The 19428-nt window shown below is 42.6% G+C and overlaps 1 long non-coding RNA gene across 1 annotated transcript in view; it reads right to left on the bottom strand.

Annotated features, from left to right (window-relative positions):
- Positions 1–2721: 2721 nt before the first annotated feature.
- The window catches only part of LOC146864037 (uncharacterized), a 75399-nt gene continuing 58692 nt past the window's right edge, over positions 2722–19428 (bottom strand). The window contains exons 2-3 of the long non-coding RNA XR_014976600.1: positions 12360–12554; positions 2722–2859 (exon numbers count right to left, since the gene is read on the bottom strand). This is a non-coding gene — a long non-coding RNA (uncharacterized LOC146864037). The remainder of the gene's footprint in view (positions 2860–12359; positions 12555–19428) is intronic.

The raw sequence follows: 19428 nt of genomic DNA, 5'->3' as shown, positions 1-19428 counted from the left end.
GCATCGAATAGGGTTGCAGGCGGAACCATTTTCCTCAGGCCCGCTACTTGAAGAGCCCCTGCAGCACTCTGTGACCTTGGCTGTGGACATGGGCAGCATGTTTCCCGCTCTACTTATAGTCCACACTATAAAACATTCCATGCTCACAGTGAGCAAACATGCGTGCAGCTGACTGGGTGTGGGCATCGAGTGTGCATAGGTATTGGCAGTGCCCCCCCAGCTCCCTCCTTGCTAAAAGCTTCAATAAATGGGACAGTGGCAGTGAAGCGGTGACAGCCGTGTCCCTTAACTCTCTGCAGCCCCACCTGGGTTGCATCCTGTCTGGAAGAGCACAGCCATGCAGGGTGAGGAGAACAGCTCTTAGCTCAGCCTGGGCCTCTCACCATGCTGCAAATGTCTGGCGTCCACTTTATTCCCGAGGGATGAACTGTTAAATATCCCAAACAATATTTTGGATTGTTTCAATTTAGCCCATTACATTATACCCAGGGTTTTTATTTGCATAGTTACTTAAAACCATTGCAATAAATACCAGCAGCAATAAAACAGTTGGAAAAACGTTCCTAGTCCTCTGTTGCATTTAAAAAAAATAAAAGTAAGAGCTTTCGCCTGTATTACGGTAAAACATTTATCATTTAAATTGTCCAATAAAATTTACTTAAAGGAGTTTTGAGTTTGTTATACTAAAGTAAAAGGGAAGTAAACCTTGTTTCGGAAGGTAAGTGCCGTGTGCAAAGGCAAGACTGAGAGGCAGGGGTGATCTAGTTTAGAGACAACTTTAAATTGGTTTACAGACAACTATGAAATAGATAGGAATCAGGAACCCTTTCCTGGTTATGATCCGGGACCCATGTGCAACGGGTGCAACAGATTACAAAAGTGCTGTGTGGAGAAGAGCCAAAGACAGCAATGTGATGCCCATGAGGAGAAAGTGCGGGAGAACAGGAGCAGATGAATGCGGAAAGCCGGGTCTTAGTCTTTCAATTGTGCTGCCACGCCCAGAATCGTGGGTATCAACCCCATGCCCACGATTCCAGATCCAAGCAGGAGAGCTTCAGCTTGCCATGACCTTTGGCAGTTTTCTGTGTACCTGCGCGAGGAACTTTACCAGTCAACAGTTCAACTGTGGATTGTCAGGAGCAAAGTAGGCCAGCACGGCCTGCCTTCGTGAGCGAATCCCTCTTTGGTTGAACGGGGCTTTCAGCAAATGTCTTCTTTCCCACAGCAGCTCTTTAGAGATGCATAGCAGGTGCATTATGTCCTCAGTGTTCTTTCTGCACTGGGTAATAGGAGTTCTGCAGGGTAGCAGCCCCAGGTGATTTTTCAGAAATACCTCCTTGGTGAATCTAGGGAAGCCTAGGCTGAACATTTCTGGGGCACTGGGGCAGTGTAGGTGTTTATAGCCACCCATGCATGCGATCTGGCTGAGAACGCAGCCTTGTCTTCTACCAAAGAGAGAAATTTGATCGATTTCCACACTGTGTTTTTTTAACACTGCATGGGTGGTTGGAGTCTCCCAAAGCTGGGTCTGCCTGGTCCTGGCCAGGGATTCCTCAAGATATACTCTAGCTGGCGATGAGTCCCTCTCTTGGAGCTCCTGGCATAGGTAGTGATCAAGAGCGCAGGGAACCTCTTTCCTGATTTTGCTCCAGAGATTAATGAAAGCTCCTCGCCTTGCCAGGGACTGATTCTGAAGACCAATCTCCAGCCTGATTTGTGCTGGCGAGGTTTGCTTGGGTAGGCTGACGATGATCCTGTAGGCCGTTACTGGGGTGCTGTCTAGAGGTTTTGCATCCCTGCCTCTTTGGAGCTCACTGCTATAGGTTATTGTTAGCAGGATCTTGGCAAGCATTTCCTGGAGGAGAAGATGGCCCATTTAATTTTGAATTTAGACTCTTTAGTGACAATGCGAGCACCAGGCCTTTCCTTTTTATGGTGTCCCTTTGTTGTGCAAAGTTGCCTGCCTTGTCAACAATTATTCCTAGGTATTTGTAGTCTGTAGTTGCCTGAATTCGAATATTTCCCTAGACCCATGCAGATGAGTTTATCCTTTTGCTGTTGATCCTCATTGTGCGAGTTTTTTCAAAATTGATGGTCAGTCCATTTTCATCAGAGTATTTTTGTGTTGTGTTAATAAGGCGCTTTAGGCCTACCTTTGTTTTACTGACCAGCTCTACATCGTCGGCGTACATGAGACTTGACAGTGTCACGCCCCCTAACCTCAGGTGTGAGGGTTACACGTGTTCAGTGCCGGGGTCAGGTCAGATAAAAATAAATTAAATAGTGTGGGTGCCAGTGCTGGAGCGGGTTCTATTTTAAAAATGTTGTATACCCTCTCCAGTTTACATTAATAAGAATAATTAACTAATCGTAATTGTATTAATTGGATTGCTGTGGAATTTAATCAACTTTACTAATAAAAATACACGTGGGAATTGCATTTGTATGGCCTAACTAATATGTAAACTAAATTGTATAAACATATTGATCATAGATAATTAGATTTTTGCATGACTATATGTTGCTTCCGTGATGTATTCGTGATTTGTGCTTTATTAATGTGAATATAATCCGCATTAAGTGTTGCTTCTGCTAGATAAATACGCACACATATGGTATTAGTAAGGGGATAACATTTATTAGTCATTTCCATGTATTAATTACGTTTTTGTGTTTCTTTGCTTAAGTTGACCATTTGGAGTGGCCACAAAATGGCTGACATCCTTATTTGACAAGTTGACTCCATTGTGAAGGTCTCTGGGTGAAGTGCGAATGCGTCACCATCAGCAGCAGTGGCCTCTACGCGACCCTAACTCAACTGTGCCACTCAAGGTTGCTCCGGGCTACCAGCCAGCTGCCCTGAAAGAAACAATAAAAAGATACTTTTGCGAAGAAAATATGAACTATATCTAAAGACACATTTTCCACATGGGAAACTGGTGGAACAGATCTCACCAACCAATCAGAGACATTCAAAAATATTACTCGTTACTTTTGGAATGTAATTTTGCTATAAAATACCATAGATTAGAGAGGTTAGGAGCGAGACCCTTCAGAAGATTTTCGATTTCCTGACGTTATGCTGACGGAGAGGACGGTGACACTGCAGGACAGTTGTTTCCTAAGACTCTGACAGTATGAACTGATGACCAAGATTTTGACTTAGAGGACGACTTTAGCCAGAATAGGTAAATATGATGGTCTACTGCTTGATTAAACAAAAGATTTGATTTTCAATTATTTAGATAATGATTTAAGATTTATTACAAGAACTGTGTTGGGTCGTTATTATGAAAAAGTGTATTTATGTAAATAAATTATAGATTTAGTTATCACTTCAACCAGCAGCTAGCCGATTCATGGCCTATTCATGGGAGGAGTACTAAAAGGTGAAGTTTAGGCCTTAATAAATAGAGAAAGGTAGGAAAATCTATTAGGGATAAATGAGTACTCCCTTCCATTACAGCGTATGGAACAATCGCCTCCTTGGAAACAGGTTAATAGAGGATGAATGTTGGTGTTATGGGCCCCACCAGCGAATGTAGTGATTGAGTGTGATCTATGATCTGTGACGAAGGGAGGGATTTTGCATTCCGTGCTGTAACAGTTTTCCTGGTAGCAGAGATATGATTAGCTACTGTTTTGGTTTTGGTGATCATTGCTTGTAAATAGCTTATTGATTATTGATTGGTATTGATTTATGTACTAACACTATATGTTGAGTTACGTTGAGTTATATGTTGTTAGCACGGCTTCTGGGATGTAGGAAGTCGGAAGTTTGTAACAGTTCCGTAGCAGAGCAGAGGTAAGCGCTGCTCTCGGGAAAGACGGAATTGTTGTTGCGCTGTAGGTACACAGGGGAAACGTGTGACAATTGAAGTTGCACGGCTCATTGTCTGGGTTCGATTCGGCAGCATCGTCGTGTGTTGCCATTAGAAATATTTTCTGTGTGAGAGAAGTGTGTATGATAGCGAAGGTTACCTGTGAAATTTTGGTCTTTAAGTACCAGGAAACCAAATGGCATACCGATAACGCTTATCACTGAAAAGGTAGCAGGGGTTCTCTGTGCTTGTTAGAAGGGCAAAGTAGAGGGAAGCGCTGCTTTGCTAACTAATGTCATAATTCTGTAGTAGGGCAGAGGTAAGCGCTGCTCTCGTAAAAGACAGAAGTCTGTGAAAATGGTCTACATTTTTCCCTGTATGACAGTGTGTGTATGGAAAAGGCATTCCGATTAATGGCGAAACTCTAGTGTTATCTCTCAGGAGCATTGGGTCTCTAATTAGGTGTCTTAATTCTAGAGAAGCGATTAGTTGATGCTAGTTAGAAGGGTAAGGTAGAGGGATGTGCTACTTTATCAACGGAAGTAATGATTCCATAGTAGGGCAGAGGTAAGCGCTGCTCTCGGGAAAGACGGAATTCTCGTGAGAAAGGTCTATTGCTATTCTTTGGTTAGCGAAGCGGACAATGGAGATGTTTTAGTGTTGTTACTAATAGAATTGTAAAAGTTGCAATAAAAGTTCACGGAGCGGACTTGTAAAGGAGGGGTAGACAGGAGAAGAGCTGCCACAGAGGCTGCTGACGTCAAAACGACCGTGCTGGGATTGGACAGTCGGTCAGAAGTGTAAAACGCCCCGGATTGGTGCGTTAGTGTAAAGCCGCGCTAGGATTGGAGACATACAGGGTGACGTAAATGCTTCCCACTGGTGTGTTAGTGTAAGTCGCACTGGGATTAGAGGACTGTGACAGTGACGAAGACGCTCTTGATTGGTGCGTTAGCGTGAAGTCGCGATGTGAGTGGACAGGATAGCGGTACAGTTGTAAAAGACTAGCGATACACAGAAATCAAGAAAATGTATTACCAGCCACCAGATAGGGAAAAGAAGTCCTGGTTTGGTAAAGTTAAGAAGTGGTTTAAGAAAGATAAACAGGTCTAAACTAGGGAAGGACAGTTACTTCCTCCACCGAAAACTCCCGCATCTTTAATGATTGCGAAATGTGGATATCCTACCTGTATTTGGTTAGATAATTGGGTAAAATATACCAAGGACGATGGAGTCCTGGCATTTCCAGAACATGGTTCCTTTAATTTGGCCGTTTTAAGGAATTTTCGAGAAAAGATGATGTATTTAGAACCAAGACCTAGACCGACGCAGTTTGAGGCATTGACGGAGTGGGAAGACGAAATGCATGAGCGAGAAAAGCAAAGAAATGGTAGAAGTTACAGATATCTGTTTGGGAGGTCATATGGACATGAAACACATGATGATCGAATGAAAAGATGGCGGAATGCAAGTATGACTGAGGGTATGTTTCCTGTAAGAGCGGTAGGAGAGAATGAAGGAAGAAAATGTGTGGAAAAAAGGAATAATGTGGAATCAAGAGGTTACGGAGCAAATGAATCAGATGATGATGTGCTGGATGATGTGTTTTATAAAAATCCACCACCGAACCGACCAGAACCAGAAATATTGGCACCAAACGCCCCAATGAGAGAAACATTACGAATTATCAAGACTGAGACCATGTCACCAGATTTAGAAAAGAGAAACTCCATTAGAGAAGTAGGAAAGAAGTCGGAGAATAGAAGAAATAGTGAAAATTCAGCGGAATTGGCCAAAACAACCCTAGAATTAACAGAGAAAATAAGAGAATTAACTAAGAATCTAGACGCTGTTACAGTTCCTGTGACCATAGGTCCAGTAATGCCCATTTTTGAGAAGCAAAAGGATAGCGAACATTGCTTGACGGTACCGGTACCATACCGGAACCATAATTTGGTTGAGAGTTCAGAACGGAGTCAAATTGAGAATCCATGGGGACCGACAATAAATATGTTTGAACCAAATGTTTCAAATAATCCATTTATTAATCGGAATTATGCCGAAAAGAGTAGAATGACAGTAGAAACTTTGTTGGAACCCCAGAGAACTCCAGAACAGGGTAGCATAGAAAACCCGGTAGGACCTTCTGTGGAAGAACTAAGTGAATGGTTAAGAGGGTTACAGAAACAAGATAAAGAATCCCAGTCAATAGATGTGGCTAAATTACAGATGGTATTGGAAGAATTAATTGTAGGGACTATTCCCGTAGAAAAATTGAAAATTTATCAGGATGAGGAGTTGTTATTCCTATGCACAAGCGTGACATGGAGAGCGAAAAATCTGCATGAAAGACTAGGAGAAGTTGCGAATGAAATGGGTATAGATATTGATAAGGTAAAAGCCTTACAGAAACCCTATGGAGTTGATTTTACTGAAAAAGACATTGAAAATCTGAACACCACAGGACAGATAGGTCAAATTAAGGACATAAGCATCTTATTGAGAAAATGGGGAGATGTGGATAAATGGAGAAGTAAATGGTATAGAAAACGTAATAATGCCTCAGAAAAGACAGTTTCGGCATTCCCTGTTAGAGAGAAAGAAAAGGTAGTAACTGAATACCCCATGAGGGAGATTCCAGGAGGAGGATATGTACACGTCCCATGGACAAGACAGGTTATTTTGTCATTTACGAATGATTTCCCTCGAGTACGCGAAAAGCCCGTCGAGTGGTACCGGCAGGTAGACAGATTTGTAAAATTGTCGAAAGTACTATGGATAGATTTGAATAGTCTATTTGATATAATAGTACCGGCAGATTTGTGGACAGAGTGCAAGTTGATGATCAACTGGCCAACTCAAGAGTACCGTAGGGATCCTAAGACAGGAGCTCCGGACCCTGAGGTAATGAAGAAATATGAACAGGTTATGGTATTTTTGAAAAACAAAGTGCTCCCTAAAGAGACAGATTGGGTAAAAATTGATCGAACACATCAGGAAGGAAAAGAATCAGTACATGCATACTATGAGAGGCTAATTCAAGCTCTTAAGCAGTTCAGTGGAGATGAGAACCTGAGTGATAAGGATTTGAGTCATTTCGTATACAGATTTGTATATGGTTTACGCCCAGAAATTGGTGACATGATAAAACAGCATACGGTTGATTGGCAGAATAAGAAAATAGATGAAGTATTGAGACATGCTAAATATTTCAGTGACGAAATTGAGGCCAAACAGCGAAAATTAAAAGAAAAGGCAATGTGGGCACAAGTAAAGGTAGCTGAAAGGCAGAAAGCTCAGTTGGTCGAACAAGCAAATAACCCAGGAACTAGACCAAGATTTGGCCCAGAAAAGGGAAAGGTAATATAGAAGAAGCTAAAAAGAAGTTCCCATGCTATAATTGCGGTAGGTTAGGGCATTGGAAATCCGAGTATAAATTTCCTCCAAGTACTAATAATGAAAATGCATCATTGAATCCGCAGGTGCAGAATGAGGTGAGTGGTCAACTGCAGCAACAGCAGCAGGTGGTTACCTCACAGAATCAGGTGCCAAAACCACCTTTCCCGCAGAGCAGAAACACTCAGAAGTATAGTAATGAATCGGGATTCTACAATGAAGAACAGGTAAATAAACCGCCACGCGCTCGCGCTGTTTCACAGTATTGGCTGCAACGCGATGAGAGTGACTCAGAAGGAAGCAATTGACGGTGCTGAAAGGAGGAAGAAGAGTGCGTACTTGGCGCAACTCTAGAAGTAGACCAGACAGGACCATTTGCAAAATCGCGAAAAGTGTGAGAGTGACTGTGATAACTGACAGCCAGTATGGCTTCGGGATTGTCCATGATTTTGGCCAGCTTTGGCTACAAAGAGGTTTCCTGACCTCAAGTGGAACCCCTATTAAGAATGCTGAAGTGGTTGGAAAATTGATAGAGGCGATACAGCTGCCTAGACAATTGGCTGTGGTGAAATGTGCTGCCCATAGTCAAGGCAGTGATTACATCACTTCCGGAAACAGGTATGCGAACGATATGGCACAGTATTGTGCACGAAATCAAAATTTGGTCAATCGGGCCAAGGAAAGAGAAATGTCTTCTTGCTCAGTAATGTTTACTAACGTTGTGGGAACTTGGGAAGAAGTGAGACAATTACAGGAAGAGTCAGGAGATGAGGAAATGAAACAGTGGATAAAAGCAGGGTGTGCACCAAGAGAAAAGGACCGTGTGTGGGTCTATCGAGATGGAAGACCAGTCTACCATGGCACGGATGTATCATGGCCAGGGACACATAGGGAGAGATGGTATGATTAGGTCCTTTAAGCAGACCTGGTACAATCCAAAATTCAGACTTGTAGCAGAAAGCCTATGTCAGAGATGCCTAATATGTCAGCAATACAATCCCGGGAGAAAGACAGTGGTGAGTCTAGGAACCATAGGCCGAGAAGGAGGGCCTTTTACCAGAATGCAGGTTGACTTCTTTGAAATGCCCCCATGTAACAGACTGAGGTATGTGCTGGTTATAGTCTGCCTATTTTCCAGGTGTGTGGAAGCATTCCCAACAAGAAGAAATGATGGGATGACAGTGGCTAAGCTACTTTTGAAAGAATTAATCCCCAGGTTTGGGTTTCCAGTGACTCTTGAATCAGACAGAGGAGGACATTTTCATTACGAGATTGTAAAATTGATTAGTGAAGCATTGAATGTACAACAGAAACTACATTGTGCCTACCGACCAGAGGCTTCTGGTGTGGTTGAACAGATGAATGGTACAATCAAAAACAGAATTGGGAAAATGTGTTTAGTCACTGTTATGAAATGGCCTGATGTCTTGCCTCTAGTATTAATGACAATTCGAGCAATACCAGACAGAGCCACATGGTTAAGTCCTCATGAAATAGTCATGGGACGAGCAATGAGGCATGTGTCAACAAGCTGATGACAATAACTGATGACATGGTGTTGGAATACTGTAAAGGCCTGGCTGACGCAGTTCATTCTGTGTTTCATCAGGTTGGAGCAGGTGCCACCACTCTTGAAAGGAAGACAGCCCATGATCTCAGCCCAGGTGACTGGGTAAGGATAAAGGTCCACAGAAGAAGAAATTGTTTGGTTCCAAGGTGGGGAAAATCAAGACAAGTCATTCTGACCACAACAACAGCTGTGAAGTGTGCTGAAGTGAAAAACTGGATCCATGCCAGCCATACTTTGAGGATACCAAATCCAGTTGACAGCAAAGGAAAAGAGTATTATGAGGAATCAGAGTCAAGTACTGAATCTGATAACGAAGAGCCAAAAACACAAGAAAATCCTGAAAGGGGGGAAAAAGAATCTGATCAAATATTAGTCCCCAGAAGTATCTCTCTGAGAAGACGATTGCAGATTTCTGATACCAGTTCAGATTCTGAAGACGAACAAGGGAGACAAGGTCCCAGAAAAGAACACAGAAAGAAAAAAGGAAAAGACAACGAAGAAGCAGTAAAAGAAATTCGAGAGAAGGAAGTTTCAGATGAAAGACCAAGAGAAATTCCACCTGAAATAATAGAACAAAGCGAAAAAGGGACAGGTACATAGAGAGAGGGACAGATTGCGGAAGACCCCCGAGGAGGTGTAGGGAACTGCAACATCCAGCTAGGTGAAGGGACAAGTAGCCAGCAGGAAGATTGCGTGTCGGAGACCCGAGGAGGGACAGAAGTAGGGAAAACAAAACAAGTGGTGGAAAAAGAAGTTGTTAAAAAGAAAAAGCAAGTTGAAACAGAATCTGAAGAGAGTGAAAATGAAATACCAGAAGGTCGAGTTCTAAGAAAAAGGGCTTGGAGAGAGGAAAATAATAATAAAGAAGGTAAACAGAAAAGAGTTAAAAAGGATGAAGTGTGGCCAAACAAAATAAAGAGATTGAGATATCGGCTGACACGAGTGAAATCACCAAGGGCAGATCAGGTGAATGAAGTGACAAGCCAAGAAAAATCGAAAGAAGAAGAGACTAATCAAAATAGGGAAGAAGGAAAAAGAACAAGGAAACCAAACCAGAAGTATAAGTCACTTGAATGGACGTACGTGGCTCTGCCTGAAAAGGAGGAAGAGGCAGATAGTCAAGGAAATCCAGAGGAGGCTGTACTGAAAGTGGTTGAAGAGGAAGAAGAAGCAGGAATCCTGAGAGTTATCTTATCCGACATCGGAGAAGAAGAAACGGAAGATCAGGAAATTCTGTACTTGGATGAACAGAAAGAAGTGAAAAACGATGAAATGCCAAACTGAGAAAATCTAGAAAACTACTGATAAAGGAATAACAATTGAGTCAAACGATAGATACTGGTAGAACCAAGTAGGGCCTTAGAGCCTAAGATTAGAAAACTAATTGTGAAGTAAAAGAGGCTAAGTCAAAAGACACAGTCCAAATTAACAAAGATGGCTAACATAGATAGTAGCAAAAGTAGATGTACATTCATGAAGAGATGGTGTAAAATGTGTTGTTGTTGTACAGGATTATTAATGCTTCTATTGAGCATACTTGCTCTTTTGATTTCTTTTAAGGTTACTATAGATACACTAGAAGGACACACTGAAAACGTTACTAACATAAAGAAGATTCAAAAGGTAGTTCCGACTAGAATAGATAATAATTATTTACATAAAGATAGGTCTATTAATGATTTTTCAAATAATGTGTTTTCAAAGTTATTGTATGAATATGTAAAGACCATGGACGTAAGGGACTGCTACGTATGCATGCAGTTACCTGCATCTGTGTCAGAGGGAGTGACTTATCATCACCTTCCAGCAACGTATGGAATAGCATGTAGTGTGATAGCTAGCTTATTTTACGAGACAGGTAAATTAGAATATTATTTTTCAGATGTAGATAACATTTTTGCGCAAGTGCCTGCTAATAACAAACTAAACAAAGTAAGACCTGCTAAGGTATTAGGTGAATTTTTCTTAGAAACTAAGGAGCTAACATTAGAGTATATATTTAAAAATAATTTGACTTGCAGTTTGAAGAAAGAAGAAAAGACATTCCTAGACATGGTCGAGGAAAGGAGATTGAAAATGCGAAGAAAGGCATCTGAAGGAAAAGGGGAGAAAACAGTCTGGGATGTAGAAATCGAAAAACATATGAAGGGAGAGTCTAATCCAACTTTGGCTTTAGATTGGCCTCAGAAAGGGAAACTGTGTATAAGAAGGAATCAAACGGCGTATGACAATCATTTTCTAGGGAATAGTGAGTGCCTTGATACATACCGAATCATGGGTGGATGGGGATTTAAAGGTGGAAGAGATCCAGTTTTCCCTGGACTTTATTTTATCTGTGGGAACAAGGCATATTATCGTTTGCCAGAGCATTGGTATGGCACATGTTACGTAGGCCTGGTTTTTCCAAAAATCTTTCACATGGACAGAGGTAAAGATGGTGTACATAGTTTAGGTAACCATTTACTACGTAGTAAAAGAGAATCTTGGGCAGAAATTGTAGGTGACATTTTTGGAGCATTGATACCAGCAGTGGGAATATCTCTGAATGCAAACAATATTAGAAAATTATCAACAGTTGTGGATCGCTTGTCAACAAGCACCGCTGGAGGATTCTTATTGGTTAATACCGAAATGGTTGCCATGCGTGCTATGGTAATGCAAAATCGACTTGCCCTTGATAAATTATTGGCAAAAGAGGGTAGAGTCTGTGGAATGCTGAAAGTTCAACATTGTTGCACTTACATTCCAGATGAAAGCAAAGATCTGAAAGTTTACATTAAAAATATTACTGAATTGCATGACGAAATTGTACCACTGGAGGTTGAAGGTGTTTGGGAAAAGTTTGGGAAGAAAATAGCTGCTATTAAAAATTTCTTAGTAAAAATAGGTAGTACATTTATAGGTAAAATAATATTTCCATTAACATGTGTAATTTTCGTGTTATTAATATTAAGATTAGGTTGCATGTACTGTAAAAATAAGAAAACAAAGAATAAAATAAAAAGAGAAAAACTAAAAAGAAAAGAAAAGGATCCAGATAGAGATTTAGTAGAGATAACTTTAGAAGAATGGAAAGAAAGTTTGTATAAAAAGGCAAAAAGAGATGAAGAAGAAACTGAATTATGAATAAGAGCAAGAACACATTTGAGTTTACATAAAAGGGTGAATAAATGTAGTGTTTTTGTGGTGATAAATTCACCAAAGGAGGGATTACTGGAGCGGGTTCTATTTTAAAAATTTTGTGTACCCTCTCCATTTTGCATGTTTACATTAATAAGAATAATTAACTAATCGTAATTGTATTAATTGGATTGCTGTGGAATTTAATCAACTTTACTAATAAGAATACACGTGGGAATTGCATTTGTATGGCCTAACTAATATGTAAACTAAATTGCATATGCATATTGATCATAGATAATTAGATTTTTGCATGAATATATGTTGCTTCCGTGATGTATTCGTGATTTGTGCTTTATTAATGTGAATATAATCCATGCTAGATAAATACACACACATATGGGTATTAGTAAGGGGATAACATTTATTAGTCATTTCCATGTATTAATTACGTTTTTGTGTTTCTTTGCTTAAGTTGACCATTTGGAGTGGCCACAAAATGGCGGACATCCTTATTTGACGAGTTGACTCCATTGTGAAGGTCTCTGGGTGAAGTACGCATGCGTCACCATCAGCAGCAGTGGCTTCTACGCGACACTAACTCAACTGTGCCACTCAAGGTTGCTCCAGGCTACCAACCAGCTGCCCTGAAAGAAACAATAAAAAGATACTTTTCTGAAGAAAATATGAACTACATCTAAAGACACATTTTCCACATGGGAAACTGGTGGAACAGATCTCACCAACCAATCAGAGACATTCAAAAATATTACTCGTTACTTTTGGAATGTAATTTTGCTATAAAATACCAAAGATTAGAGAGGTTAGGAGCGAGACCCTTCAGAAGATTTTTCGATTTCCTGACGTTATGCTGACGGAGAGGACGGTGACACTGCAGGACAGCTGTTTCCTAAGACTCTGACAGTATGAACTGATGACCAAGATTTTGACTTAGAGGACGACTTTAGCCAGAATAGGTAAATATGATGGTCTACTGCTTGATTAAACAAAATATTCGATTTTCAATTATTTAGATAAAGATTTAAGATTTATTACAAGAACTGTGTTGGGTCGTTATTATGAAAAAGTGTATTTATGTAAATAAATTATAGATTTAGTTATCACTTCAACCAGCAGCTAGCTGATTCATGGCCTATTCATGGGAGGAGTACTAAAAGGTGAAGGTTAGGCCTTAATAAATAGAGAAAGGCAAGGAAATCTATTAGGGATAAATGAGTACTCCCTTCCATTACAGCGAATGGAACAATCACCTCCTTGGAAACAGGTTAATAAAGGATGAATGTTGGTGTTATGGGACCCACCAGCGAATGTAGTGATTGAGTGTGATCTATGATCTGTGACGAAGGGAGGGATTTTGCATTCCGCGCTGCAACAGTTTTCCAGAACACACCCCTGCTTTAGCCCTTTGTTGGAATTCGCCTCTAGAAGCGTGTCCCGTCTCCCAGCTTCACCTCTACCCATGTGCCTGTATGAATGGCCATCAGCAAGGCCAGGAGAGTACAAGGTATGCCCCAGCGAGCTAGTTTGCTCCAGAGCCTGGTCCTGTCTACGCCATCAAAAGCTGCTTTATAACCGATGACGCATAGATGAAGTGGTTGCTTTGAGGTTTCCGCTTGATCAATGAGCAGTGATACGGCCATGGTGTTAGTTGTCGTATCTGAGGTTTTTATAAACCCAGTTTCATTTAGTGGTATGATTTATTTGGCTGTTGCCCACTTCAGCAGGTCCTCCAATAAGGTCCCTGTGAAGTATTTTGCCTCATTGTCGATGAGGGATGTTAGGGGATAATTCTTTGGCATGGTCCTGTCTCCACTTTTGTTTATTGTAGATATTAGTGAACCTCTCCAGGAGGTTGGGATTGTGGTGCCAAGGCTGATTTCAAGGAAGAGTGGCTCTAGTGCTTCTGCCCAGAAGTCCGCGTTGTACTTAAACTTAAAGCTCGCAAGGGGTATGCCATTGGGCCTCGGGGCTCTGTCTCTTCGGCCTTTGCTGATTAGCAGTCTAATTAGATTTATTCTAAGGTGCCTTGAGGGATGAGTTGGTTCGTTTGCAGGCAGAGGGGACAGTGCAATTTGACTAATGGACTCAAAGCGGATGTTTCACTGGGTGCTTCCTGGTGTCGGGCTGGTTTCGCAGCCTGTTCTTTCTGAGGAAAATTGCTGATTGAAGTGGTCCTCAAGGTATGTTGCCCAGGTGTCTTCTGCTATGTGAGAGAAGACTCCCTCAGGTGAGGGGCTTATGAGTTTGTTGATTGTTCTCCAGAATCGCATACTGTCATTTTGCTTGGTGTCCAAGAATAACTTTACCCCAACCTTATTGTCGTGTTCTATTGATGGTCCAATTAAGCTTTTTTAATGTTGGTTTTTATTGCCGTAGTACCCCTTGCAGATCAAGATTCGGGGTTACATTGGTGCGACCATAGGGTGCTAGATATAGATTTTTTAGCGTTCCTGTGGTGAGTCCTTTGGGCATTTGGGATGCATTGCATCGCTTTGGGAGCTATGGTGTGATTTGGTATATGCGGTACTGCAAACATTTACCCCAACTTGTATGTAAAAGACTCCCATCTTACTATTTTGTTGTCCACTGTGCCCACATGTTCAGAAAACAGCGCCATTGTGGACTGTGATAGGTGCTCTATGGTTGTCTGTGCAAACTTTATCCTCTTGTAGATGAGCATTGTGATAAGCTGGCCTGGTATATGATGTTCACTTATGTAAGTGAGCACCCTGCACCAGTCCAGGTAACCCTTATGGTGATTTAAGAGGTCTTAGACAACCTTAGAAAGCTCTCTAAGTGATAACTGTGGAGAGCAGTCTTCAGGCTTAGTTCAGAAGGAGTGTAAAGCAGCATGTTGTACCAGAATGCAATCTTATAGTATAGATTAGGTGAAAAAGAACCACACAAGGTTCTTATAAAAATATGTATTTATTATATAACACTCTCTAACACATACACATATCCTCTACCTAGAGATATCCACAATGCACACAATACTTTGCCTAGAAATACAATACATAGCACAAAATACACAGTGGACCCCGGGGGGGGGGGGGGGTGGGGGGGGTAACAAAACCATATACTAAGAAAGTGGTATAAGAACCAATACTCGGGTCAAGACAATGTCAAGAGGACGTAGAAGTGCTGTGGACCGAAGGAACCACCCAAGGTGAGTGACTAGGAACTCCACGGAGAGCACGTGCAGTGTAGGAACATGACTGTGTGCTCCGTACAAATCTACGTGTAAATCGCTGTTGGATTTTTGAAGATTAAGGACCCTTCCCAGTGGACCCTGAAGAAACCCTGTGGAAAACAGAAGTTTGGAGAGCCACCCCAGCCGTGGATACTGTTGTACCCACGTAACCTACACCAGGGAAGCTCGGTGCATAGGTGTGAAGTGGTGTCGGAAACCGCCATCGAACCCAATGGAGGACTTCAGGAAAGTTCCGCTGCTGAAGAAGGAGAAAGTGTCCGGTGTAATTTGAAGGTGGATTCTTGTTGAGAGGTACCTGTAAGCAGAGGGGACAGAGTTTATGTCACTCAGGAGTGACCAGGAGACTTGGACGACGAATGCCCTCTGATGTCGGGTTTTGCAGTAGAGATGACAATGACCTTGACTCTGCAGCTGTGAGAACCAGACAACACTGAGGAAGACCAGGAGCCATGCACGAGCTGTCCCACATTGGATGTCGAGTGCTGAGGACTATTTGTCCGGCCGGTGCAACAACAAGCCTTGGCAAATGCAACCAAAGCAGAAGTCGAAGAAGTTGCATTGTCGGGAAAAGCAAGGTCCAGGGGACTCACCACAAGCAGGGGAGTCAGAGCAGACCCTGAGCAATCAGGGAAGCCCCAAAGAAACAAAGTGGCCCTCTAATGGACCCACAGGCCGGAAGGCACTGGAGTCGTGAGAGGACCTCAAGCAGCTCACCAAAAGATGCAGACCACGATGCAAAACGATGTGGTGTGGCCAAAGATTCTGGTAACTGGAGATGCACGAGGTTGGAGCTACTTGGAGCCAGAAGATCTTCTTGGAAGGAAGCCAAATAGCCTTTGCAACTGCAAGTTGACGCTGTGCACAGGGGTTCAGTTATTGCAGCCCCCACGAGGGATACTGGCCTCAAACTTGGTAAGGGGGCAGACCTCAAGAGCTGTGGAGAACCCACACCTGTGTTGCAGAACCTTACGGAGTCCAGAGGAGCTCAAGAACAGCAGACCAATCGACTTAGTTGCGGTGCCTGCGAATGCAGGGCAGTGACTCCTTCACTTCAAGGGAGATTCCTTCAGGTGTCTTTGATGCCCACAGACCTTGGAAGGTTGCTGTATGGTGCACAGGCACAAACAATGCAGCAGACTGGAAGGGAGATGAAGTTGTGCCCAAATGAAGTCCAGCGAAGTCCAGAGTGCCCAGATGGTAGAAGAAGAAGAAGTGGTGTCTGATCAGAATCTTGTCCCACGATGAATCTAAGGACCTACTCCCAGGTAAGCCCTTAAGTACCCTAAAGAAAGGGTTGAGACGATTCAGGGGACCCTCTGGACATGGGGGAGGTTGCTGCATGTCCTTTGTCCAGTTTTGCGCTAGAGCGGGAGTCAATGGCTCCCAGGACTGGTTTGAACTGGACTATGCACGGGGACACCAAATGTGCCCCTTATGCAGACGTAGTGGCGCTGGAAAGTGCACCCACTTGGTCCCAATACACTAAATCCTGTCTGGGAGGTGGTCACACCTCCCTGTGACAGGATGTTTATTGTTCTGACTTCCCCTGCTTGAGCTTAGCTCAGCAGCAGGAGGGCAGAATTGTGTCTCCAGTCGGCAGCAACCACTTTGGCTGTCCGGGTCTAGAAGGCTGGCTTCAGGAACACTGAGAGCCTAACAAAGGGCTCTTCCAGTGCTTGGAATCATATCTCCCACACCGTTTATGGTGTGGGGGTATGATTCCAACATGTTTGATACCAAACATGATAGGATTCACTGCAGCCAGTTTCGAGATGGTCATCGCGTAATTACGCGATGCCCCTCTATATAGTATATGGCTGCTTCACTTACAACCCGGGAGAATGGGCTCTGTAGGCTGTATTGGTCTCCTGCCCATGCAGGGCACCCTCTTGCTTAGAACCAAGCACCCTGCCATCAGGATTGATAAGGCCTGCTATCGGGTTGACTTATAGGTTTTAAGTGCCCTAGATATAGGAAAACTATATATTTAGTAAGTGATGCTAGCACCAGCTTACACAGGCTGCAATCGCAGGCCTGTCGTTTCATTTTGAATGGTCTCCCATGGGTGGCATAATGCATGCTTCCGCCCATGGGTGACCTCTTGGGTACCTATGCCCTGAGTACCTTAGTACCATATACTAGGGACTGATAAGGTTACCCCAGTATCCAATCTGGGATGTACCTAAGTACTGAACATACCAATTTAAGGAAGAAAGCAGACTGATGAGCAGGATCCCAGTCAGACTTAGCCAATAACAGCTTAGCACCAGGCAAAAAGTGGGAGTAACCTTAAAAGCAGATCCTACTTTCCTACAAGCGCGAACACAGTGTTGGGAGGTTCTGCTGTCCTTTGAGTGTAGGCATTGTATTTAGTAGAGTTGTCTCTTGCATGCAATGGTCGCTGTCGCCTAGGTGAAAAGAAACAACCTGATTGAACAAGGGGATAGAGACAAAGGTGTAATCAATTGTTGTGCTGTTGGAGAGTGGTTTTACCACCCAACTTACCCCACAAATGTGCTATCTAAAAATAATAATACACACGTGAAATGCAGGAACTGAGTCAGAGTGGCACCATTTATTTAAAGAACAATCTAAACAATAAATGTCAAAAGCACATTATTAATCAAAAATAGCATTGTGCAATCTAGTAGATAACAAGTGTCAGAGACACATCTTAGATGGAGAGCTAAACCATGCAATTTTGTAAGTTTTAAATCACAGCAATGCAAGGAAAGGGAGAGGAAGAGAGAGAAAGCTCTACAAATGTTGATTGAAAGTATAATGAGCATTACAAACTCAATAGGAAATTCCTAAAATAAAACGGTTAACCGGGAGCACCAACGGTGTGCTAAACACTCCAGAAGGTGGTCAATGAATGGACTGAAGAGCAGATCTTTCATACTCTTTTAATGAAGAACTATTGACCACAGAATCAAAACATTATCAGGTGCTTTTGACCGCAGACCTTTGGCCACTTCTTGGAAATATTAAGAAGGCAGAAGTGACTCTCCGGTACACAAGTTTATCAAAAGGTCAACTGATGTTTGACCGTAAATCATAAGGAAATTGAACATTTATCGAAAATGAATTGCGTCACTCCTCGGAAACTTTTTAAGAAAGCAGAAGATTACAAAAGGTTATTTGGGCAAGTTGCTGCTTTATGTTCCTAAAGCTAGCAGAAAAACATCAGATGTGAAGCAATGAAATGTACCAGCTAGCCCCCACCTGATTCTTAACCCATTGTGTTCCTCTAACTAACGGATGTTTCGTATTTGTGCTATATCATCGTGATGTGCAGAACGGAAGTGCACATCAGGGACAGTGGTGGCCAGTGGGGGCTTGTTTACCAAAATGACAGCGGCTAAATTCATAGCCTTGCAAGAGAAATATCTGTAGTCTGATTAGGGAGGCAGAAGGTCCACCGTCTTCAGTGAATGTTTGGGGGCAGTATGGGCAATTTAGCAAACCCCTACATGTTGGCTGGCACGGCCATTTAAGACCCTCATGTTTCAGATGTGGGACAGAAATGCCTAAGGTGTTACATGGTAAAACTAGACCCTGCTTCAGTGCTGGTAATCAGAGAGTAGTAGGTGGCTGCCGGTGGGTTATCCTTCTGAAACCTGCCGTTAAGTGCTCTTAGGTTCAAATGTTCCAGGTTAGCGAGCAGAGCTGTTCCAATCTTAGTGGAATGTCCCTGGTTGTTTGTTCCTTGCACCGTGATTTCCCAGACTGAGGTTTGAGCTTTTGCAGTATCATCTGAGGATGGACCAAACAAGTAGAAATACAAGTCCCAGCTGAGGATACATTTCATCATTTCACCCTCGCTTATCTGTTCCACGAGCTGAATCGACCAGTTGCGCGGTGGCTTTAACTTTACATTTTGTGTGGATGTATACATTGATGATTGTTGTCTCAGTAGTACAATTTTGAGGTGAGGTATTGATTTTGATGGCATTTACAAAGGGTAAGGTGGTGGATAGAGGACTAGCTGAGGCAATTCAGGGAATTGAAATGTATGTTACCAAACCGCCCTGTAGGTGGCCACATTTTGATCCCTTGACTGCAGGCGTGAAGTAGCACATGTATCCCTGAATATGGTGTGGTTTTGCCAGCCAGGTTTCCTTCATCATGATAATGTAAAAAGTTCTGATGTAATGATGGAAGACCTGGTCTGTTGAATTGCTAGCATATCTGTTGATGTTCTATGTGCACAGCCAAAGGAAGCAATTGCTAGGCGTAGTGTCTGCTGCTTTTTTTGGTTGCTTGGTCCTGCTTGCTCACTGATC

Source organism: Triturus cristatus, chromosome 2_1, assembly GCF_964204655.1.
Source record: "Triturus cristatus chromosome 2_1, aTriCri1.1, whole genome shotgun sequence".
NCBI classification, from domain to species: Eukaryota; Metazoa; Chordata; class Amphibia; order Caudata; family Salamandridae; genus Triturus; species Triturus cristatus.
This window is presented reverse-complemented; position numbering and strand designations above follow the sequence as displayed.